This window comes from Cannabis sativa, chromosome 8 (genome assembly GCF_029168945.1).
Source record: "Cannabis sativa cultivar Pink pepper isolate KNU-18-1 chromosome 8, ASM2916894v1, whole genome shotgun sequence".
In the NCBI taxonomy this organism is placed as follows: domain Eukaryota; kingdom Viridiplantae; phylum Streptophyta; class Magnoliopsida; order Rosales; family Cannabaceae; genus Cannabis; species Cannabis sativa.
Genome location: NC_083608.1, coordinates 4,215,068 through 4,240,904, shown reverse-complemented (window position 1 = coordinate 4,240,904; position 25,837 = coordinate 4,215,068).

The following is a 25,837-nucleotide window of genomic DNA, read 5'->3' as shown; positions in this document are numbered from 1 at the left end:
AGTGTCCCCCATCCTTCTGACAATGAAGTCAGTCATGATGGCTTTCAAACATCCTTAATCACCAAACTAGAACACCCGCCAAAATCCCATCGGAGGGTGGTGACAACGAATGTTTTCAAATGAGTGTCAGCAATACATCACTCCGAGAGTGAAGTCGGTTCGGACAGATTTCAAACATCCTTAATCAACAAACGTAACCTCCAAGTTGCTGGTTGTGACGCCGCATGATTTTAGACGAGTGTCCCCCATCCTTTAGACAATGAAGTCGGTCAAGATTGCTTTCGAACATCCTCAATCACCCAACGTGAACGCTCGGCGAAAACCAATCAAAGGGTGGTGACACCGGATGATTTCAAATGAATGTCAGCAATACTTCACTCTGACAGTGAAGTAGGTTCAGATAGCATTGAACATCGTCAATCAACCAATGTAACAACCCATTTGATGGTTGTGACGCCGGATGATTTTAGACGAGTGTGCGCCATCCTTCTGACAATTAAGTCGGTCATGATGGCTTTCAAACATCCTCAATCACCCAACGTGAACGGCCGCCGAAATCCCATCGGAGGGTGGTGACAACGAATGATTTCAAATGAGTGTCAGCAATACATCACTCCGACAGTGAAGTCGGTTCGGACAGCTTTAAAACATCCTCAATCATCCAACGTAACCACCAAGTTGCTGGTTGTGATGCCGTGTGATTTTAGACGAGTGTCCCCCATCCTTCTGACAATGAAGTCGGTCAAGATGGCTTTCAAACATCCTCATTCACCCAACGTGAACGCCTGCGGAAATCTCCTCGGACGGTGGTGTTACCGGATGATTTCAAATGAGTATGAGCATTACATCACTTCGACAGTGAAGTCGGTTCGGACAGCTTTAAAACATCCTCAATCAACCAACGTAACCACCCAGTTTATGGTTGTGACGCCAGATGATTTTAGAGGAGTGTCCCCCATCCTTCTGAAAATGAAGTCGGTCATGATGGCTTTCAAACATCCTTAATCACCAAACTAGAACACCCGCCAAAATCCCATCGGAGGGTGGTGACAACGAATGTTTTCAAATGAGTGTCAGCAATACATCACTCCGAGAGTGAAGTCGGTTCGGACAGATTTCAAACATCCTTAATCAACAAACGTAACCTCCAAGTTGCTGGTTGTGACGCCGCATGATTTTAGACGAGTGTCCCCCATCCTTTAGACAATGAAGTCGGTCAAGATTGCTTTCGAACATCCTCAATCACCCAACGTGAACGCTCGGCGAAAACCAATCAAAGGGTGGTGACACCGGATGATTACAAATGAATGTCAGCAATACTTCACTCCGACAGTGAAGTAGGTTCAGATAGCATTGAACATCGTCAATCAACCAATGTAACAACCCATTTGATGGTTGTGACGCCGGATGATTTTAGACGAGTGTGCGCCATCCTTCTGACAATTAAGTCGGTCATGATGGCTTTCAAACATCCTCAATCACCCAACGTGAACGCCCGCCGAAATCCCACCGGAGGGTGGTGACAACGAATGTTTTCAAATGAGTGTCAGCAATACATCACTCCGAGAGTGAAGTCGGTTCGGACAGATTTCAAACATCCTTAATCAACAAACGTAACCTCCAAGTTGCTGGTTGTGACGCCGCATGATTTTAGACGAGTGTCCCCCATCCTTTAGACAATGAAGTCGGTCAAGATTGCTTTCGAACATCCTCAATCACCCAACGTGAACGCTCGGCGAAAACCAATCAAAGGGTGGTGACACCGGATGATTTCAAATGAATGTCAGCAATACTTCACTCCGACAGTGAAGTAGGTTCAGATAGCATTGAACATCGTCAATCAACCAATGTAACAACCCATTTGATGGTTGTGACGCCGGATGATTTTAGACGAGTGTGCGCCATCCTTCTGACAATTAAGTCGGTCATGATGGCTTTCAAACATCCTCAATCACCCAACGTGAACGCCCGCCGAAATCCCATCGGAGGGTGGTGACAACGAATGTTTTCAAATGAGTGTCAGCAATACATCACTCCGAGAGTGAAGTCGGTTCGGACAGATTTCAAACATCCTTAATCAACAAACGTAACCTCCAAGTTGCTGGTTGTGACGCCGCATGATTTTAGACGAGTGTCCCCCATCCTTTAGACAATGAAGTCGGTCAAGATTGCTTTCGAACATCCTCAATCACCCAACGTGAACGCTCGGCGAAAACCAATCAAAGGGTGGTGACACCGGATGATTTCAAATGAATGTCAGCAATACTTCACTCCGACAGTGAAGTAGGTTCAGATAGCATTGAACATCGTCAATCAACCAATGTAACAACCCATTTGATGGTTGTGACGCCGGATGATTTTAGACGAGTGTGCGCCATCCTTCTGACAATTAAGTCGGTCATGATGGCTTTCAAACATCCTCAATCACCCAACGTGAACGCCCGCCGAAATCCCATCGGAGGGTGGTGACAACGAATGATTTCAAATGAGTGTCAGCAATACATCACTCCGACAGTGAAGTCGGTTCGGACAGCTTTAAAACATCCTCAATCATCCAACGTAACCACCAAGTTGCTGGTTGTGATGCCGCGTGATTTTAGACGAGTGTCCCCCATCCTTCTGACAATGAAGTCGGTCAAGATGGCTTTCAAACATCCTCATTAACCCAACGTGAACGCCCGCGGAAATCTCGTCGGACGGTGGTGTTACCGGATGATTTCAAATGAGTGTGAGCATTACATCACTCCGACAGTGAAGTCGGTTCGAACAGCTTTAAAACATCCTTAATCAACCAACGTAACAACCCAGTTGATGGTTGTGACGCTAGATGATTTTAGAGGAGTGTCCCCCATCCTTCTGACAATGAAGTCGGTCATGATGGCTTTCAAACATCCTCAATCACCCAACGTGAATGCCCGTCAAAATCCCATCGGAGGGTGGTGACACCGGATGATTTCAAATGAGTGTCAGCAATACGTCACTTCGACTGTGAAGTAGGTTCGGACATCTTTCAAACATCCTCATTCAACCAACGTAACCACCCATTTGATGGTTGTGACGTCGGATGATTTTAGACGAGTGTCCCCCATCCTTCTGACAATGAAGTCAGTCATGATGGCTTTCAAGCATCCTCAATCACCAAACTAGAACGACTGCCGAAATCAAATCGGAGGGTGGTGACAACGAATGATTTCAAACGAGTGTCAGCAATACATCATTCCGAGAGTGAAGTCGGTTCGGACAGCTTTCAAACATCCTTAATCAACCAACGTAACCTCCAAGTTGCTGGTTGTGACGCCGCATGATTTTAGACGAGTGTCCCCCATCCTTTAGACAATGAAGTCGGTCAAGATGGCTTTCGAACATCCTCAATCAACCAACGTGAACGCCCGGCGAAATCAAATTAAAGGGTGGTGACACAGGATGATTTCAAATGAGTGTCAGCAATACTTCACTCCGACAGTGAAGTAGGTTCGGATAGCTTTGAACATCGTCAATCAACCAACGTAACCCCCCATTTGATGGTTGTGACGCCAGATGATTTTAGACGAGTGTGCGCCATCCTTCTGACAATGAAGTCGGTCATGATGGCTTTCAAACATCCTCAATCACCCAACGTGAACGCCCGCCGAAATCCCATCGGAGGGTGGTGACAACGAATGATTTCAAATGAGTGTCAGCAACACATCACTCCGACAGTGAAGTCGGTTCAGACAGCTTTAAAACATCCTCAATCATCCAACGTAACCACCAAGTTGCTGGTTGTGATGCCGCATGATTTTAGACGAGTGTCCCCCATCCTTCTGACAATGAAGTCGGTCAAGATGGCTTTCAAACATCCTCATACACTCAACGTGAACGCCCGCGGAAATCTCGTCCGACGGTTGGTTTACCGGATGATTTCAAATGAGTGTGAGCATTACATCACTCCGACAGTGAAGTCGGTTCGGACATCTTTCAAACATCCTCAATCAACCAATGTAGCAACCCAGTTGATGGTTGTGACGCCAGATGATTTTAGAGGAGTGTCCCCCATCTTTTTGAAAATGAAGTCGGTCATGATGGCTTTCAAACATCCTTAATCACCAAACTAGAACACCCGCCAAAATCCCATCGGAGGGTGGTGACAACGAATGTTTTCAAATGAGTGTCAGCAATACATCACTCCGAGAGTGAAGTCGGTTCGAACAGATTTCAAACATCCTTAATCAACCAACGTAACCTCCAAGTTGATGGTTGTGACGCCGCATGATTTTAGACGAGTGTCCCCCATCCTTTAGACAATGAAGTCGGTCAAGATGGCTTTCGAACATCCTCAATCACCCAACGTGAACGCCCGGCGAAAACCAATCAAAGGTTGGTGACACCGGATGATTTCAAATGAGTGTCAGCAATACTTCACCCCGACAGTGAAGTAGGTTCAGATAGCTTTGAACATCGTCAATCAACCAACGTAACAACCCATTTGATGGTTGTGACGCCGGATGATTTTAGACGAGTGTGCGCCATCCTTCTGACAATTAAGTCGGTCATGATGGCTTTCAAACATCCTCAATCACCCAACGTGAACGCCCGCCGAAATCCCATCAGAGGGTGGTGACAACGAATGATTTCAAATGAGTGTCAGCAATACATCACTCCGACAGTGAAGTCGGTTCGGACAGCTTTAAAACATCCTCAATCATCCAACGTAACCACCAAGTTGCTGGTTGTGATGCCGCGTGATTTTAGACGAGTGTCCCCCATCCTTCTGACAATGAAGTCGGTCAAGATGGCTTTCAAACATCCTCATTCACCCAACGTGAACGCCCGCGGAAATCTCGTCGGACGGTGGGTTTACCGGATGATTTCAAATGAGTGTGAGCATTACATCACTCCGACAGTGAAGTCGGTTCGGACAGCTTTAAAACATCCTTAATCAACCAACGTAACAACCCAGTTGATGGTTGTGACGCCAGATGATTATAGAGGAGTGTGCCCCATACCTCTGACAATGAAGTCGGTCATGATGGCTTTCAAACATCCTCAATCACCCAACGTGAATGCCCGTCGAAATCCCATCGGAGGGTGGTGACACCGGATGATTTCAAATGAGTGTCAGCAATACATCACTTCGACAGTGAAGTAGGTTCGGACATCTTTCAAACATCCTCAATCAACCAACGTAACCACCCATTTGATGGTTGTGACGCCGGATGATGTTAGACGAGTGTCCCCCATCCTTCTGACAATGAAGTCAGTCATGATGGCTTTCAAACATCCTTAATCACCAAACTAGAACACCCGCCAAAATCCCATCGGAGGGTGGTGACAACGAATGTTTTCAAATGAGTGTCAGCAATACATCACTCCGAGAGTGAAGTCGGTTCGGACAGATTTCAAACATCCTCAATCAACCAACGTAACCTCCAAGTTGCTGGTTGTGACGCCGCATGATTTTAGACGAGTGTCCCCCATCCTTTAGACAATGAAGTCGGTCAAGATGGCTTTCGAACATCCTCAATCACCCAACGTGAACGCCCGGCGAAAACCAATCAAAGGTTGGTGACACCGGATGATTTCAAATGAGTGTGAGCAATACTTCACCCCGACAGTGAAGTAGGTTCAGATAGCTTTGAACATCGTCAATCAACCAACGTAACAACCCATTTGATGGTTGTGACGCCGGATGATTTTAGACGAGTGTGCGCCATCCTTCTGACAATTAAGTCGGTCATGATGGCTTTTAAACATCCTCAATCACCCAACGTGAACGCCCGCCGAAATCCCATCAGAGGGTGGTGACAACGAATGATTTGAAATGAGTGTCAGCAACACATCACTCCGACAGTGAAGTCGGTTCGGACAGCTTTAAAACATCCTCAATCATCCAACGTAACCACCAAGTTGCTGGTTGTGATGCCGCGTGATTTTAGACGAGTGTCCCCCATCCTTCTGACAATGAAGTCGGTCAAGATGGCTTTCAAACATCCTCATTCACCCAACGTGAACGCCCGCGGAAATCTCGTCGGACGGTGGGTTTACCGGATGATTTCAAATGAGTGTGAGCATTACATCACTCCGACAGTGAAGTCGGTTCGGACAGCTTTAAAACATCCTTAATCAACCAACGTAACAACCCAGTTGATGGTTGTGATGCCAGATGATTTTAGAGGAGTGTCCCCCATACCTCTGACAATGAAGTCGGTCATGATGGCTTTCAAACATCCTCAATCACCCAACGTGAATGCCCGTCGAAATCCCATCGGAGGGTATTGACACCGGATGATTTCAAATGAGTGTCAGCAATACATCACTTCGACAGTGAAGTAGGTTCGGACATCTTTCAAACATCCTCAATCAACCAACGTAACCACCCATTTGATGGTTGTGACGCCGGATGATTTTAGACGAGTGTCCCCCATCCTTCTGACAATGAAGTTAGTCATGATGGCTTTCAAACATCCTCAATCAACCAACGTAACCACCTATTTGATGGTTGTGACGCCGGATGATTTTAGACGAGTGTCCCCCATCCTTCTGACAATGAAGTCAGTCATGATGGCTTTCAAACATCCTTAATCACCAAACTAGAACACCCGCCAAAATCCCATCGGAGGGTGGTGACAACGAATGTTTTCAAATGAGTGTCAGCAATACATCACTCCGAGAGTGAAGTCGGTTCGGACAGATTTCAAACATCCTTAATCAACAAACGTAACCTCCAAGTTGCTGGTTGTGACGCCGCATGATTTTAGACGAGTGTCCCCCATCCTTTAGACAATGAAGTCGGTCAAGATTGCTTTCGAACATCCTCAATCACCCAACGTGAACGCTCGGCGAAAACCAATCAAAGGGTGGTGACACCGGATGATTTCAAATGAGTGTCAGCAATACTTCACTCCGACAGTGAAGTAGGTTCAGATAGCATTGAACATCGTCAATCAACCAACGTAACAACCCATTTGATGGTTGTGACGCCGGATGATTTTAGACGAGTGTGCGCCATCCTTCTGACAATTAAGTCGGTCATGATGGCTTTCAAACATCCTCAATCACCCAACGTGAACGCCCGCCGAAATCCCATCAGAGGGTGGTGACAACGAATGATTTCAAATGAGTGTCAGCAATACATCACTCCGACAGTGAAGTCGGTTCGGACAGCTTTAAAACATCCTCAATCATCCAACGTAACCACCAAGTTGCTGGTTGTGATGCCGCGTGATTTTAGACGAGTGTCCCCCATCCTTCTGACAATGAAGTCGGTCAAGATGGCTTTCAAACATCCTCATTCACCCAACGTGAACGCCCGCGGAAATCTCGTCGGACGGTGGGTTTACCGGATGATTTCAAATGAGTGTGAGCATTACATCACTCCGACAGTGAAGTCGGTTCGGACAGCTTTAAAACATCCTTAATCAACCAACATAACAACCCAGTTGATGGTTGTGACGCCAGATGATTTTAGAGGAGTGTCCCCCATACCTCTCACAATGAAGTCGGTCATGATGGCTTTCAAACATCCTCAATCACCCAACGTGAATGCCCGTCGAAATCCCATCGGAGGGTGGTGACATCGGATGATTTCAAATGAGTGTCAGCAATACATCACTTCGACAGTGAAGTAGGTTCGGACATCTTTCAAACATCCTCAATCAACCAACGTAACCACCCATTTGATGGTTGTGACGCCGGATGATTTTAGACGAGTGTCCCCCATCCTTCTGACAATGAAGTCAGTCATGATGGCTTTCAAACATCCTTAATCACCAAACTAGAACACCCGCCAAAATCCCATCGGAGGGTGGTGACAACGAATGTTTTCAAATGAGTGTCAGCAATACATCACTCCGAGAGTGAAGTCGGTTCGGACAGATTTCAAACATCCTTAATCAACAAACGTAACCTCCAAGTTGCGGGTTGTGACGCCGCATGATTTTAGACGAGTGTCCCCCATCCTTTAGACAATGAAGTGGGTCAAGATTGCTTTCGAACATCCTCAATCACCCAACGTGAACGCTCGGCGAAAACCAATCAAAGGGTGGTGACACCGGATGATTTCAAATGAGTGTCAGCAATACTTCACTCCGACAGTGAAGTAGGTTCAGATAGCATTGAACATCGTCAATCAACCAACGTAACAACCCATTTGATGGTTGTGACGCCGGATGATTTTAGACGAGTGTGCGCCATCCTTCTGACAATTAAGTCGGTCATGATGGCTTTCAAACATCCTCAATCACCCAACGTGAACGCCCGCCGAAATCCCATCGGAGGGTGGTGACAACGAATGATTTCAAATGAGTGTCAGCAATACATCACTCCGACAGTGAAGTCGGTTCGGACAGCTTTAAAATATCCTCAATCATCCAACGTAACCACCAAGTTGCTGGTTGTGATGCCGCGTGACTTTAGACGAGTGTCCCCCATCCTTCTGACAATGAAGTCGGTCAAGATGGCTTTCAAACATCCTCATTCACCCAACGTGAACGCCTGCGGAAATCTCCTCAGACGGTGGTGTTACCGGATGATTTCAAATGAGTGTGAGCATTACATCACTCCGACAGTGAAGTCGGTTCGGACAGCTTTAAAACATCCTTAATCAACCAACGTAACCACCCAGTTTATGGTTGTGACGCCAGATGATTTTAGAGGAGTGTCCCCCATCCTTCTGAAAATGAAGTCGGTCATGATGGCTTTCAAACATCCTTAATCACCAAACTAGAACACCCGCCAAAATCCCATCGGAGGGTGGTGACAACGAATGTTTTCAAATGAGTGTCAGCAATACATCACTCCGAGAGTGAAGTCGGTTCGGACAGATTTCAAACATCCTTAATCAACCAACGTAACCTCCAAGTTGCTGGTTGTGACGCCGCATGATTTTAGACGAGTGTCCCCCATCCTTTAGACAATGAAGTCGGTCAAGATGGCTTTCGAACATCCTCAATCACCCAACGTGAACGCCCGGCGAAAACCAATCAAAGGTTGGTGACACCGGATGATTTCAAATGAGTGTTAGCAATACTTCACCCCGACAGTGAAGTAGGTTCAGATAGCTTTGAACATCGTCAATCAACCAACGTAACAACCCATTTGATGGTTGTGACGCCGGATGATTTTAGACGAGTGTGCGCCATCCTTCTGACAATTAAGTCGGTCATGATGGCTTTCAAACATCCTCAATCACCCAACGTGAACGCCCGCCGAAATCCCATCAGAGGGTGGTGACAACGAATGATTTCAAATGAGTGTCAGCAATACATCACTCCGACAGTGAAGTCGGTTCGGACATCTTTAAAACATCCTCAATCATCCAACGTAACCACCAAGTTGCTGGTTGTGATGCCGCGTGATTTTAGACGAGTGTCCCCCATCCTTCTGACAATGAAGTCGGTCAAGATGGCTTTCAAACATCCTCATTCACCCAACGTGAACGCCCGCGGAAATCTCGTGGGACGGTGGGTTTACCGGATGATTTCAAATGAGTGTGAGCATTACATCACTCCGACAGTGAAGTCGGTTCGGACAGCTTTAAAACATCCTTAATCAACCAACGTAACAACCCAGTTGATGGTTGTGACGCCAGATGATTTTAGAGGAGTGTCCCCCATACCTCTGACAATGAAGTCGGTCATGATGGATTTCAAACATCCTCAATCACCCTACGTGAATGCCCGTCGAAATCCCATCGGAGGGTGGTGACACCGGATGATTTCAAATGAGTGTCAGCAATACATCCCTTCGACAGTGAAGTAGGTTCGGACATCTTTCAAACATCCTCAATCAACCAACGTAACCACCCATTTGATGGTTGTGACGCCGGATGATTTTAGACGAGTGTCCCCCATCCTTCTGACAATGAAGTCAGTCATGATGGCTTCAAACATCCTTAATCACCAAACTAGAACACCCGCCAAAATCCCATCGGAGGGTGGTGACCACGAATGTTTTCAAATGAGTGTCAGCAATACATCACTCCGAGAGTGAAGTCGGTTCGGACAGATTTCAAACATCCTTAATCAACAAACGTAACCTCCAAGTTGCTGGTTGTGACGCCGCATGATTTTAGACGAGTGTCCCCCATCCTTTAGACAATGAAGTCGGTCAAGATTGCTTTGGAACATCCTCAATCACCCAACGCGAACGCTCTGCAAAAACCAATCAAAGGGTGGTGACACCGGATGATTTCAAATGAGTGTCAGCAATACTTCATTCCGACAGTGAAGTAGGTTCAGATAGCATTGAACATCGTCAATCAACCAACGTAACAACCCATTTGATGGTTGTGACGCCGGATGATTTTAGAAGAGTGTGCGCCATCCTTCTAACAATTAAGTCGGTCATGATGGCTTTCAAACATCCTCAATCACCCAACGTGAACGCCCGCCGAAATCCCATCGGAGGGTGGTGACAACGAATGATTTCAAATGAGTGTCAGCAATACATCACTCCGACAGTGAAGTCGGTTCGGACAACTTTAAAACATCCTCAATCATCCAACGTAACCACCAAGTTGCTGGTTGTGATGCCGCGTGATTTTAGACGAGTGTCCCCCATCCTTCTGACAATGAAGTCGGTCAAGATGGCTTTCAAACATCCTCATTCACCCAACGTGAACGCCCGCGGAAATCTCGTCGGACGGTGGGTTTACCGGATGATTTCAAATGAGTGTGAGCATTACATCACTCCGACAGTGAAGTCGGTTCGGACAGCTTTAAAACATCCTTAATCAACCAACGTAACAACCCAGTTGATGGTTGTGACGCTAGATGATTTTAGAGGAGTGTCCCCCATACTTCTGACAATGAAGTCGGTCATGATGGCTTTCAAACATCCTCAATCACCCAACGTGAATGCCCGTCGAAATCCCATCGGAGGGTGGTGACACCGGATGATTTCAAATGAGTGTCAGCAATACATCACTTCGACAGTGAAGTAGGTTCGGACAACTTTCAAACATCCTCAATCAACCAACGTAACCACCCATTTGATGGTTGTGACGCCGGATGATTTTAGACGAGTGTCCCCCATCCTTCTGACAATGAAGTCAGTCATGATGGCTTTCAAACATCCTTAATCACCAAACTAGAACACCCGCCAAAATCCCATCGGAGGGTGGTGACAACGAATGTTTTCAAATGAGTGTCAGCAATACATCACTCCGAGAGTGAAGTCGGTTCGGACAGATTTCAAACATCCTTAATCAACAAACGTAACCTCCAAGTTGCTGGTTGTGACGCCGCATGATTTTAGACGAGTGTCCCCCATCCTTTAGACAATGAAGTCGGTCAAGATTGCTTTCGAACATCCTCAATCACCCAACGTGAACGCTCGGCGAAAACCAATCAAAGAGTGGTGACACCGGATGATTTCAAATGAGTGTCAGCAATACATCCCTTCGACAGTGAAGTAGGTTCGGACCTCTTTCAAACATCCTCAATCAACCAACGTAACCACCCATTTGATGGTTGTGACGCCGGATGATTTTAGACGAGTGTCCCCCATCCTTCTGACAATGAAGTCAGTCATGATGGCTTCAAACATCCTTAATCACCAAACTAGAACACCCGCCAAAATCCCATCGGAGGGTGGTGACCACGAATTTTTTCAAATGAGTGTCAGCAATACATCACTCCGAGAGTGAAGTCGGTTCGGACAGATTTCAAACATCCTTAATCAACAAACGTAACCTCCAAGTTGCTGGTTGTGACGCCGCATGATTTTAGACGAGTGTCCCCCATCCTTTAGACAATGAAGTCGGTCAAGATTGCTTTGGAACATCCTCAATCACCCAACGCGAACGCTCGGCGAAAACCAATCAAAGGGTGGTGACACCGGATGATTTCAAATGAGTGTCAGCAATACTTCATTCCGACAGTGAAGTAGGTTCAGATAGCATTGAACATCGTCAATCAACCAACGTAACAACCCATTTGATGGTTGTGACGCCGGATGATTTTAGAAGAGTGTGCGCCATCCTTCTAACAATTAAGTCGGTCATGATGGCTTTCAAACATCCTCAATCACCCAACGTGAACGCCCGCCGAAATCCCATCGGAGGGTGGTGACAACGAATGATTTCAAATGAGTGTCAGCAATACATCACTCCGACAGTGAAGTCGGTTCGGACAACTTTAAAACATCCTCAATCATCCAACGTAACCACCAAGTTGCTGGTTGTGATGCCGCGTGATTTTAGACGAGTGTCCCCCATCCTTCTGACAATGAAGTCGGTCAAGATGGCTTTCAAACATCCTCATTCACCCAACGTGAACGCCCGCGGAAATCTCGTCGGACGGTGGGTTTACCGGATGATTTCAAATGAGTGTGAGCATTACATCACTCCGACAGTGAAGTCGGTTCGGACAGCTTTAAAACATCCTTAATCAACCAACGTAACAACCCAGTTGATGGTTGTGACGCTAGATGATTTTAGAGGAGTGTCCCCCATACTTCTGACAATGAAGTCGGTCATGATGGCTTTCAAACATCCTCAATCACCCAACGTGAATGCCCGTCGAAATCCCATCGGAGGGTGGTGACACCGGATGATTTCAAATGAGTGTCAGCAATACATCACTTCGACAGTGAAGTAGGTTCGGACAACTTTCAAACATCCTCAATCAACCAACGTAACCACCCATTTGATGGTTGTGACGCCGGATGATTTTAGACGAGTGTCCCCCATCCTTCTGACAATGAAGTCAGTCATGATGGCTTTCAAACATCCTTTATCACCAAACTAGAACACCCGCCAAAATCCCATCGGAGGGTGGTGACAACGAATGTTTTCAAATGAGTGTCAGCAATACATCACTCCGAGAGTGAAGTCGGTTCGGACAGATTTCAAACATCCTTAATCAACCAACGTAACCTCCAAGTTGCTGGTTGTGACGCCGCATGATTTTAGACGAGTGTCCCCCATCCTCTAGACAATGAAGTCGGTCAAGATGGCTTTCGAACATCCTGAATCACCCAACGTGAACGCCCGGCGAAAACCAATCAAAGGGTGGTGACACCGGATGATTTCAAATGAGTGTCAGCAATACTTCACTCCGACAGTGAAGTAGGATCAGATAGCTTTGAACATCGTCAATCAACCAACGTAACCACCCATTTGATGGTTGTCACGCCGGATGATTTTAGACGAGTGTGCGCCATCCTTCTGACAATGAAGTCGGTCATGATGGCTTTCAAACATCCTCAATCACCCAACGTGAACGCCCGCCGAAATCCCATCGGAGGGTGGTGACAACGAATGATTTCAAATGAGTGTCAACAATACATCACTCCGACAGTGAAGTCGGTTCAGACAGCTTTAAAACATCCTCAATCATCCAACGTAACCACCAAGTTGCTGGTTGTGATGCCGCGTGATTTTAGACGAGTGTCCCCCATCCTTCTGACAATGAAGTCGGTCAAGATGGCTTTCAAACATCCTCATTAACCCAACGTGAACGCCTGCGGAAATCTCCTCGGACGGTGGTGTTACCGGATGATTTCAAATGAGTGTGAGCATTACATCACTCCGACAGTGAAGTCGGTTCGGAAAGCTTTAAAACATCCTTAATAAACCAACGTAACCACCCAGTTTATGGTTGTGACGCCAGATGATTTTAGAGGAGTGTCCCCCATCCTTCTGACAATGAAGTCGGTCATGATGGCTTTCAAACATCCTCAATCACCCAACGTGAATGCCCGTCGAAATCCCATCAGAGGGTGGTGACACCGGATGATTTCAAATGAGTGTCAGCAATACATCACTTCGACAGTGAAGTAGGTTCGGACATCTTTCAAACATCCTCATTCAACCAACGTAACCACCCATTTGATGGTTGTGACGCCGGATGATTTTAGACGAGTGTCCCCCATCCTTCTGACAATGAAGTAAGTCATGATGGCTTTCAAACATCCTCAATCACCCAACTAGAACGCCCGCCGAAATCCCATCGGAGGGTGGTGACAACGAATGATTTCAAATGAGTGTAAGCAATACATCACTCCGAGAGTGAAGTCAGTTCGGACTGCTTTCAAACATCCTTAATCAACCAACGTAACCTCCAAGTTGCTGGTTGTGACACCGCATGATTTTACACGAGTGTCCCCCATCCTTTAGACAATGAAGTCGGTCAAGATGGCTTTCGAACATCCTCAATCACCCAACGTGAACGCCCGGCAAAATCCCAACGGGGGGTGGTGACACGGGATGATTTCAAATGAGTGTCAGCAATACTTCACTCCGACAGTGAAGTAGGTTCGGATAGCTTTGAACATCGTCAATCAACCAACGTAACCACCCATTTGATGGTTGTGACGCCGGATGATTTTAGACGAGTGTGCGCCATCCTTCTGACAATGAAGTCGGTCATGATGGCTTTCAAACATCCTCAATCACCCAACGTGAACGCCCGCCAAAATCCCATCGGAGGGTGGTGACAACGAACGATTTCAAATGAGTGTCAGCAATACATCACTCCGACAGTGAAGTCGGTTCGGACAGCTTTAAAACATCCTCAATCATCCAACGTAACCACCAAGTTGCTGGTTGTGATGCCGCATGATTTTAGACGAGTGTCCCCCATCCTTCTGACAATGAAGTCGGTCAAGATGGCTCTCAAACATCCTCATTCACCCAACGTGAACGCCCGCGGAAATCTCGTCGGACGGTGGTGTTACCGGATTATTTCAAATGAGTGTGAGCATTACATCACTCCGACAGTGAAGTCGGTTCGGACAGCTTTAAAACATCCTTAATCAACCAACGTAACCACCCAGTTGATGGTTGTGACGCTAGATGATTTTAGAGGAGTGTCCCCCATCCTTCTGACAATGAAGTCGGTCATGATGGCTTTCAAACATCCTTAATCACCCAACTTGAACGCCCGCCGAAATCCCATCGGATGGTGGTGACACCGAATGATTTCAAATGAGTGTCAGCAAGACATCACTCCGACACTGAAGTCTCTTCGGACAGCTTTCAAACATCCTCAATAAACCAACGTAACCACCAAGTTGCTGGTTGTGACGCCGCATGATTTTAGACGAGTGTAACCCATCCTTTAGACAGTGAAGTCGGTCAAGATGGCTTTCGAACATCCTCAATCACCCAACGTGAACGCCCGGCAAAATCCCAACGGGGGGTGGTGACACGGGATGATTTCAAATGAGTGTCAGCAATACTTCACTCTGACAGTGAAGTAGGTTCGGACAGCTTCCAAACATCCTCCATAAACCAACGTAACCATTCAGTTGGTGGTTGTGATGACGGATGATTTTAGACGAGTGTCCCCCATCCTTTTGACAATGAAGTTGGTCAGGCTGGCTTTCAAACATCCTCAATCACCAAACATGAACGCCCGCTGAAATCCCATCGGAGGGTGGTGACACCGGATGATTTCAAATGAGGGTCATCAATACATCACTCCGACAGTGAAGTCGGTTCGGAAAGCTTTCAAACTTCCTCAATCAACCAACATAACCACCCAGTTAATGGTTGTGATGCCGGATGATTTTAAACGAGTGTCCCCCATCCTTCTGACAATGAAATCGATCAAGATGGCTTTCAAACATCCACAATAACCCAACGTGAACGCCCGCCAAAATCCCATCGGAGGGTGGTGACACCGGATGATTTCAAATGAGTGTCAGCAATACATCACTTCGACAGTGAAGTAGGTTCGGACATCTTTCAAACATCCTCAATCAACCAACGTAACAACCCATTTGATGGTTGTGACGCCGGATGATTTTAGACGAGTGTCCCCCATCCTTCTGACAATGAAGTCGGTCATAATGGCTTTCAAACATCCTCAATCACCCAACGTCAACGCCCACCGAAATCCCATCGGAGGGTGGTGACATCGAATGATTTCAAATGAGTGTCAGCCATACATCACTCCGACAGTGAAGTCCGTTCGGACAGCTTTCAAACATCCTCAATCAACCAACGTAACCACCAAGTTGCTGGTTGTGACGCCACATGATTTTAGACGAGTGTCCCCCATCCTTTAGACAATGAAGTCGGTCAAGATGGGTTTCGAACATCCTCAATCACCCAACGTGAACGCCCGGTGAAATCCCATAGGACGGTGGTGACACCGGATGATTTCAATTGAGTGTCAGCAATACTGTACTCCGACAGTGAAGTAGGTTCAGACAGCTTCCAAAGATCCTTAATAAACCAACGTAACCACCCAGTTGGTGGTTGTGATGCCGGATGATTTTAGACGAGTGTCCCCCATCCTTCTTATAATGAAGTCGGTCATGATGGCTTTCAAACATCCTCTATCACCCAACGTGAACGCCCGTCGAAATCCCATCGGAGGGTTGTGACGCCGAATGATTTCAAATGAGTGTCAGCAATACATCACTCTGACAGTGAAGTCGGTTCAGACAGCTTTCAAACATCCTGAATCAACAAACGTAACCTCCCAGTTTATTGTTGTGATGCCGGATGATTTTAGACGAGTGTCCCCCATCCTTCTGACAATGAAGTCGGTCAAGATGGCTTTCAAACATCCTCAATCACCCAACGTGAAAGCCCGCCAAAATCCCATCGGAGGGTGATCACACCGGATGATTTCAAATGACTGTTAGCAATACTTCACTCCGACAGTCAAGTATGTTTGGACAGGTTCCAAACATCCTCAGTAAACCAACGCAACTACCCAGTTGGTGGTTGTGATACCAGATGATTTTAAACGAGTGTCCCCCATCCTTCTTACAATGAAGTCGGTTAAGCTGGCTTTCAAACATCCTGAATCACCCAACGTGAACGCCCGCTTAAATCCCATTGGAGGGTGGTGACACTGGATGATTTCAAATGAGTGTCAGCAATACATCACTCCGAAAGTGATGTCGGTTCGGACATCTTTCAAACATCCTCCATCAACCAACGTAACCACCCAGTTGATGGTTGTGACGCCAGATGATTTTAGAGGAGTGTCCCCCATACTTCTGACAATGAAGTCGGTCATGATGGCTTTCAAACATCCTCAATCACCCAACGTGAATGCCCGTCGAAATCCCATCGGAGGGTGGTGACACCGGATGATTTCAAATGAGTGTCAGCAATACATCACTTCGACAGTGAAGTAGGTTCGGACAACTTTCAAACATCCTCAATCAACCAACGTAACCACCCATTTGATGGTTGTGACGCCGGATGATTTTAGACGAGTGTCCCCCATCCTTCTGACAATGAAGTCAGTCATGATGGCTTTCAAACATCCTTAATCACCAAACTAGAACACCCGCCAAAATCCCATCGGAGGGTGGTGACAACGAATGTTTTCAAATGAGTGTCAGCAATGCATCACTCCGAGAGTGAAGTCGGTTCGGACAGATTTCAAACATCCTTAATCAACCAACGTAACCTCCAAGTTGCTGGTTGTGACGCCGCATGATTTTAGACGAGTGTCCCCCATCCTCTAGACAATGAAGTCGGTCAAGATGGCTTTCGAACATCCTGAATCACCCAACGTGAACGCCCGGCGAAAACCAATCAAAGGGTGGTGACACCGGATGATTTCAAATGAGTGTCAGCAATACTTCACTCCGACAGTGAAGTAGGATCAGATAGCTTTGAACATCGTCAATCAACCAACGTAACCACCCATTTGATGGTTGTCACGCCGGATGATTTTAGACGAGTGTGCCCCATCCTTCTGACAATGAAGTCGGTCATGATGGCTTTCAAACATCCTCAATCACCCAACGTGAACGCCCGCCGAAATCCCATCGGAGGGTGGTGACAACGAATGATTTCAAATGAGTGTCAGCAATACATCACTCCGACAGTGAAGTCGGTTCGAACAGCTTTAAAACATCCTCAATCATCCAACGTAACCACCAAGTTGCTGGTTGTGATGCCGCGTGATTTTAGACGAGTGTCCCCCATCCTTCTGACAATGAAGTCGGTCAAGATGGCTTTCAAACATCCTCATTAACCCAACGTGAACGCCTGCGGAAATCTCCTCGGACGGTGGTGTTACCGGATGATTTCAAATGAGTGTGAGCATTACATCACTCCGACAGTGAAGTCGGTTCGGACAGCTTTAAAACATCCTTAATCAACCAACGTAACCACCCAGTTTATGGTTGTGACGCCAGATGATTTTAGAGGAGTGTCCCCCATCCTTCTGACAATGAAGTCGGTCATGATGGCTTTCAAACATCCTCAATCACCCAACGTGAATGCCCGTCGAAATCCCATCAGAGGGTGGTGACACCGGATGATTTCAAATGAGTGTCAGCAATACATCACTTCGACAGTGAAGTAGGTTCGGACATCTTTCAAACATCCTCATTCAACCAACGTAACAACCCATTTGATGGTTGTGACGCCGGATGATTTTAGACGAGTGTCCCCCATCCTTCTGACAATGAAGTAAGTCATGATGGCTTTCAAACATCCTCAATCACCCAACTAGAACGCCCGCCGAAATCCCATCGGAGGGTGGTGACAACGAATGATTTCAAATGAGTGTCAGCAATACATCACTCCGAGAGTGAAGTCAGTTCGGACTGCTTTCAAACATCCTTAATCAACCAACGTAACCTCCAAGTTGCTGGTTGTGACACCGCATGATTTTACACGAGTGTCCCCCATCCTTTAGACAATGAAGTCGGTCAAGATGGCTTTCGAACATCCTCAATCACCCAACGTGAACGCCCGGCAAAATCCCAACGGGGGGTGGTGACACGGGATGATTTCAAATGAGTGTCAGCAATACTTCACTCCGACAGTGAAGTAGGTTCGGATAGCTTTGAACATCGTCAATCAACCAACGTAACCACCCATTTGATGGTTGTGACGCCGGATGATTTTAGACGAGTGTGCGCCATCCTTCTAACAATGAAGTCGGTCATGATGGCTTTCAAACATCCTCAATCACCCAACGTGAACGCCCGCCAAAATCCCATCGGAGGGTGGTGACAACGAACGATTTCAAATGAGTGTCAGCAATACATCACTCCGACAGTGAAGTCGGTTCGGACAGCTTTAAAACATCCTCAATCATCCAACGTAACCACCAAGTTGCTGGTTGTGATGCCGCATGATTTTAGACGAGTGTCCCCCATCCTTCTGACAATGAAGTCGGTCAAGATGGCTCTCAAACATCCTCATTCACCCAACGTGAACGCCCGCGGAAATCTCGTCGGACGGTGGTGTTACCGGATTATTTCAAATGAGTGTGAGCATTACATCACTCCGACAGTGAAGTCGGTTCGGACAGCTTTAAAACATCCTTAATCAACCAACGTAACCACCCAGTTGATGGTTGTGACGCTAGATGATTTTAGAGGAGTGTCCCCCATCCTTCTGACAATGAAGTCGGTCATGATGGCTTTCAAACATCCTTAATCACCCAACTTGAACGCCCGCCGAAATCCCATCGGATGGTGGTGACACCGAATGATTTCAAATGAGTGTCAGCAAGACATCACTCCGACACTGAAGTCTCTTCGGACAGCTTTCAAACATCCTCAATAAACCAACGTAACCACCAAGTTGCTGGTTGTGACGCCGCATGATTTTAGACGAGTGTAACCCATCCTTTAGACAGTGAAGTCGGTCAAGATGGCTTTCGAACATCCTCAATCACCCAACGTGAACGCCCGGCAAAATCCCAACGGGGGGTGGTGACACGGGATGATTTCAAATGAGTGTCAGCAATACTTCACTCTGACAGTGAAGTAGGTTCGGACAGCTTCCAAACATCCTCCATAAACCAACGTAACCATTCAGTTGGTGGTTGTGATGACGGATGATTTTAGACGAGTGTCCCCCATCCTTTTGACAATGAAGTTGGTCAGGCTGGCTTTCAAACATCCTCAATCACCAAACATGAACGCCCGCCGAAATCCCATCGGAGGGTGGTGACACCGGATGATTTCAAATGAGGGTCATCAATACATCACTCCGACAGTGAAGTCGGTTCGGAAAGCTTTCAAACTTCCTCAATCAACCAACATAACCACCCAGTTAATGGTTGTGATGCCGGATGATTTTAAACGAGTGTCCCCCATCCTTCTGACAATGAAATCGATCAAGATGGCTTTCAAACATCCATAATAACCCAACGTGAACGCCCGCCAAAATCCCATCGGAGGGTGGTGACACCGGATGATTTCAAATGAGTGTCAGCAATACATCACTTCGACAGTGAAGTAGGTTCGGACATCTTTCAAACATCCTCAATCAACCAACGTAACAACCCATTTGATGGTTGTGACGCCGGATGATTTTAGACGAGTGTCCCCCATCCTTCTGACAATGAAGTCGGTCATAATGGCTTTCAAACATCCTCAATCACCCAACGTCAACGCCCACCGAAATCCCATCGGAGGGTGGTGACATCGAATGATTTCAAATGAGTGTCAGCCATACATCACTCCGACAGTGAAGTCCGTTCGGACAGCTTTCAAACATCCTCAATCAACCAACGTAACCACCAAGTTGCTGGTTGTGACGCCACATGATTTTAGACGAGTGTACCCCATCCTTTAGACAATGAAGTCGGTCAAGATGGGTTTCGAACATCCTCAATCACCCAACGTGAACGCCCGGTGAAATCCCATAGGACGGTGGTGACACCGGATGATTTCAATTGAGTGTCAGCAATACTGTACTCCGACAGTGAAGTAGGTTCAGACAGCTTCCAAACATCCTTAATAAACCAACGTAACCACCCAGTTGGTGGTTGTGATGCCGGATGATTTTAGACGAGTGTCCCCCATCCTTCTTATAATGAAGTCGGTCATGATGGCTTTCAAACATCCTCTATCACCCAACGTGAACGCCCGTCGAAATCCCATCGGAGGGTTGTGACGCCGAATGATTTCAAATGAGTGTCAGCAATACATCACTCTGACAGTGAAGTCGGTTCAGACAGCTTTCAAACATCCTCAATCAACAAACGTAACCTCCCAGTTTATTGTTGTGATGCCGGATGATTTTAGACGAGTGTCCCCCATCCTTCTGACAATGAAGTCGGTCAAGATGGCTTTCAAACATCCTCAATCACCCAACGTGAAAGCCCGCCAAAATCCCATCGGAGGGTGATCACACCGGATGATTTCAAATGACTGTTAGCAATACTTCACTCCGACAGTCAAGTATGTTTGGACAGGTTCCAAACATCCTCAGTAAACCAACGCAACTACCCAGTTGGTGGTTGTGATACCAGATGATTTTAAACGAGTATCCCCCATCCTTCTTACAATGAAGTCGGTTAAGCTGGCTTTCAAACATCCTGAATCACCCAACGTGAACGCCCGCTTAAATCCCATTGGAGGGTGGTGACACTGGATGATTTCAAATGAGTGTCAGCAATACATCACTCCGAAAGTGATGTCGGTTCGAACATCTTTCAAACATCCTCTATCAACCAACGTAACCACCCATTTGATGGTTGTGACGCCGGATGATTTTAGACGAGTGTCCCCCATCCTTCTGACAATGAAGTTGGTCATGATGACTTTCAAACATCCTCAATCACCCAACGCGAACGCCCGCCGAAATCCCATTGGAGGGTGGTGACACCGAATGATTTCAAATGAGTGTCAGCAATACATCACTCCGACAGTGAAGTCGGTTCGGACAGCTTTCAAAAATCCTTAATCAACAAACGTAACCTCCAAGTTGTTGGTTGTGACGCCGCATGATTTTAGACGATTTTCCTCCATCCTTTAGACAATGAAGACGGTCAAGATGGCTTTCGAACATCCTCAATCATTCAACGTGAACGCCCGGCGAAATCCCATCGGAGGGTGGTGACACCGGATGATTTCAAATGAGTGTCAGCAATACTTCACACCGACAGTGAAGTAGATTCGGACAGCTTTCAAACATCCTCAATCAACCAACGTTAGCACCCATTTGATGGTCGTGACGCCGGATGATTTTAGAGGAGTGTCCCCCATCCTTATGACAATGAAGTCGGTCATGATGGCTTTCAAACATCCTCAATCCCCAAACGTGAACGCCCGCCGAAATCCCATCGGAGGGTGGTTACACCGAATGATTTCAAATGAGTGTCAACAATACATCACTGCGACAATGAAGTCCGTTCGGATAGCTTTCAAACATCCCCAATCAACCAACGTAACCACCAAGTTGCTGCTTGTGACGCCGCATGATTTTAGACGAGTGTCCCCCATCCTTTAGACAATGAAGTCGATCAAGATGGCTTTGGAACATCCTAAATCACCTAACGTGAACGCCCTGGGAAATCCCATAGGACGGTGGTGACACCGGATGATTTCAAATGAGTGTCAGCAATACTGCACTCCGACAATGAAGTAGGTTCGGACAGCTTACAAACATCCTTAGTAAACCAACGTAACCACTCAGTTGGTGGTTGCGATGCCAGATGATTTTAGACGAGTGTCCCCAATCCTTCTGACAATGATGTCCGTCATGATGGCTTTCAAACATCCTCTATCACCCAACGTGAACGCCAGCCGAAATCCCATCGGAGGGTGGTGACACCGAATGATTTCAAATGAGTGTCAGCAATACATTTCTCCGACAATGAAGTCGGTTCGGACAGCTTTCAAACATCCTCAATCAACCAAAGTAACCACCAAGTTGCTAGTTGTGACGCCGCATGATTTTAGACGAGTGTGCCCCATGCTTTAGACCATAAAGTCGGTCAAGATGGCTTTCGAACATCCTCAATCACCCAACGTGAATGCCTGGCGAAATCCCATCGGAGGGTGGTGACACGGGCTGATTTCAAATGAGTGTCAGCAATACTTCACTCCGACAGTGAAGTCCGTTCGGACAGCTTCCAAACATCCTCCATAAACCAACGTAACCATCTAGTTGGTGGTTGTGAAGCCGGATTATTTTAGACGAGTGTCCCCCATCCTTTTGACAATGAAGTTGGTCAGGCTGGCTTTCAAACCTCCTCAATCACCAAACATGAACGCCCACCGAAATCCCATTAAAGGGTAGTGACACCTGATGATTTCAAATGAGGGTCAGCAATACATCCCTCCGACAGTGAAGTCGGTTCTGACAGCTTTCAAACATCCTCAATCAACCAACGTAACCACCCAGTTGATGGTTTTGATGCCGTATGATTTTCGACTAGTGTCCCCCATCCTTCGGACAATGAAGTCGGTCAAGATGGCTTTCAAACATCCACAAGAACCCAACGTGAACGCCCGCCGGAATCCCATCGGAGGGTGGTGACACTAGATGATTTAAAATGAGTTTCAGTAATACATCACTCCGACATTGAAGTAGGTTCGGAAAGCTTTCAAACATCCTCATTCAACCAACGTAACCACCCATTTGATGGTTGTTCACCAGATGATTTTAGACGAGTGTCCCCCATCCTTCTGACAATGAAGTCGGTCATGATGGCTTTCAAACATCCTCAATCACCCAACGTGAACGCACGCCGAAATCCCATCGGAGGGTGGTGACACCGAATGATTTCAAATGAGTGTCAGCAACACATCACTCCGACAGTAAAGTCGGTTCGGACAGCTTTCAAACATCCTTAATCAACCAACGTAACCACCAAGTTTCTTGTTGTGACGCCACATGAATTTAGACGAGTGTCCCCCATCCTTTAGACAAAAAGTCGGTCAAGATGGCTTTCGAACATCCTCAATCACCCAACGTGTACGCCCGGCGAAACCCATCGGAGGGTGGTGACGCCTGATGATTTCAAATGAGTGTCAGCAATACTGCACTCCGACAGTGAAGTAGGTTCGGACAGCTTCCAAACATCCTTAATAAACCAACGTAACCACCTAGCTGGTGGTTGTGATGCCGGATGATTTTAGACGAGTGTCCCCCATCCTTTTGACAATGAAGTTGGTCAGGCTGGCTTTCAAACAACCTCTATCACCAAACATGAACGCCCACCAAAATCCCATCAAAGGGTGGTGATACTGGATGATTTCAAATGAGTGTCAGCAATACATTACTGCTACAGTGAAGTCCGTTCAGACAGCTTTCAAACATCCTGAATCAACCAACGTAACCACCCAGTTGATGGTTGTGATGCTGAATGATTTTAGACGAGTGTCCCCAATCCTTTTGACAATGAAGTCCATCAAGATGGCATTCAAACATCGTCAATCACCTAACGTGAACGCCCGCCGAAATCCCATCGGAGGGTGGTGAGATTGGATACTTTTGAATGAGTGTCAGCAATACATCACTCCGACAGTGAAGTCAGTTTGGAGAGCTTTCAAACATCCCCAATCAACCAACTTAACCAAGCAGTTGATGGTTGTGACGCCGGATGATTTTAGACGAGTGTCCCCCATCCTTCTGACAATGAAGTTGGTCAAGATGGCTTTCTAACATCCACAATCACCCAACGTGAATGCACGCTGAAATCCCATTAGAGGGTGGTGACACCAGATGATTTCAAATGAGTGTCAGCAACACATCACTCCGACAGTGAAGTCTGTTCGGACAACTTTCAAATGTTCTCAATCAACCAACGTAACCACCAAGTTGATGGTTGTGACGCCGGATGATTTAGACGAGTGTCCCCTATCCTATTGACAATGAAGTCGGTCAAGATAGCTTTCTAACATCCATAATCACCCAACGTGAACGCCTGCTGAAATCCCATCGGATGGTGGTGACACCGGATGATTTCAAATGAGTGTCAGTAATACATCACTCCGACAGTGAAGTCGGTTCAGACAGCTTTCAAACGTCCTCAATCAACCAACGTAACCACCCAGCTGATTGTTGTGATGCCGGATGATTTTAGACGAGTGTCCCCCATCTTTCTTACAATGAAGGCGGTCAAGATGGCTTTCAAACATCCTCAATCGCCCAACGTGAAAGCCCGCCAAAATCCCATCGGAGGGTGATCACACCAGATGATTTCAAATGAGTGTCAGCAATACTTCACTCCAACAGTCAAGTAGGTTTGGACAGCTTCCAAACATCCTCAGTAAACCAACGTAACCACCCAGTTGATTGTTGTGATGCCGGATGATTTTAGACGAGTGTCCCCCATCCTTCTGACAATGATGTTTGTTAAGCTGGCTTTCAAACTTCCTGAATCACCCAACGTGAACGCCCGCGGAAATCCCATCGGAGGGTGGTGACACCAGATGATTTCAAATGAGTGTCAGCAATACATAACTCCGACAATGATGTAGGTTTGGACATCTTTCAAACATCCTCTATAAACCAACGTAACCACCCATTTGATGGTTGTGACGCCGTATGATCTTAGACGAGTGTCCCCCATCCTTCTGACAATGAAGTCGGTCAAGATAACTTTCAAACATCCACAATCACCCAACGTGAACGCCTGCCGAAATCCCATCGGAGGGTGGTGACACCAGATGATTTCAAATGAGTGTCAGCAATACATCCCTCCGACAGTGAAGTCAGTTCGGAAAGCTTTCAAACATCCTCAATAACACAAACGTAACCACCCAGTTGATGGTTGTGACGCCGGATGATTTTAGACGAGTGTCCCCCATCCTTCAGAAAATGAAGTTGGTCAAGATGGATTTCAAACATCCACAATCACCCAACGTGAACGGGCGCCGAAATCCCATCGGACGGTGGTGACACCGGATGATTTCAAATGAGTGTTAGCAATACATCACTTTGACAGTGAAGTCAGTTCAGACAGCTTTCAAACGTTCTCAATCAACCAACGTAACCACCCAGGTTGTTGTTGTGATGCCGGATTATTTTAGACGAGTGTCCCCCATACTTCTGACAATGAAGTCGGTCATGATTGCTTTCAAACATCCTCAATCACCCAACTTGAACGCCCGGCGAAATCCCATCGGAGGGTGGTGACACCGGATGATTTCAAATGAGGGTCAGCAATACAGTACCCCGATAGTG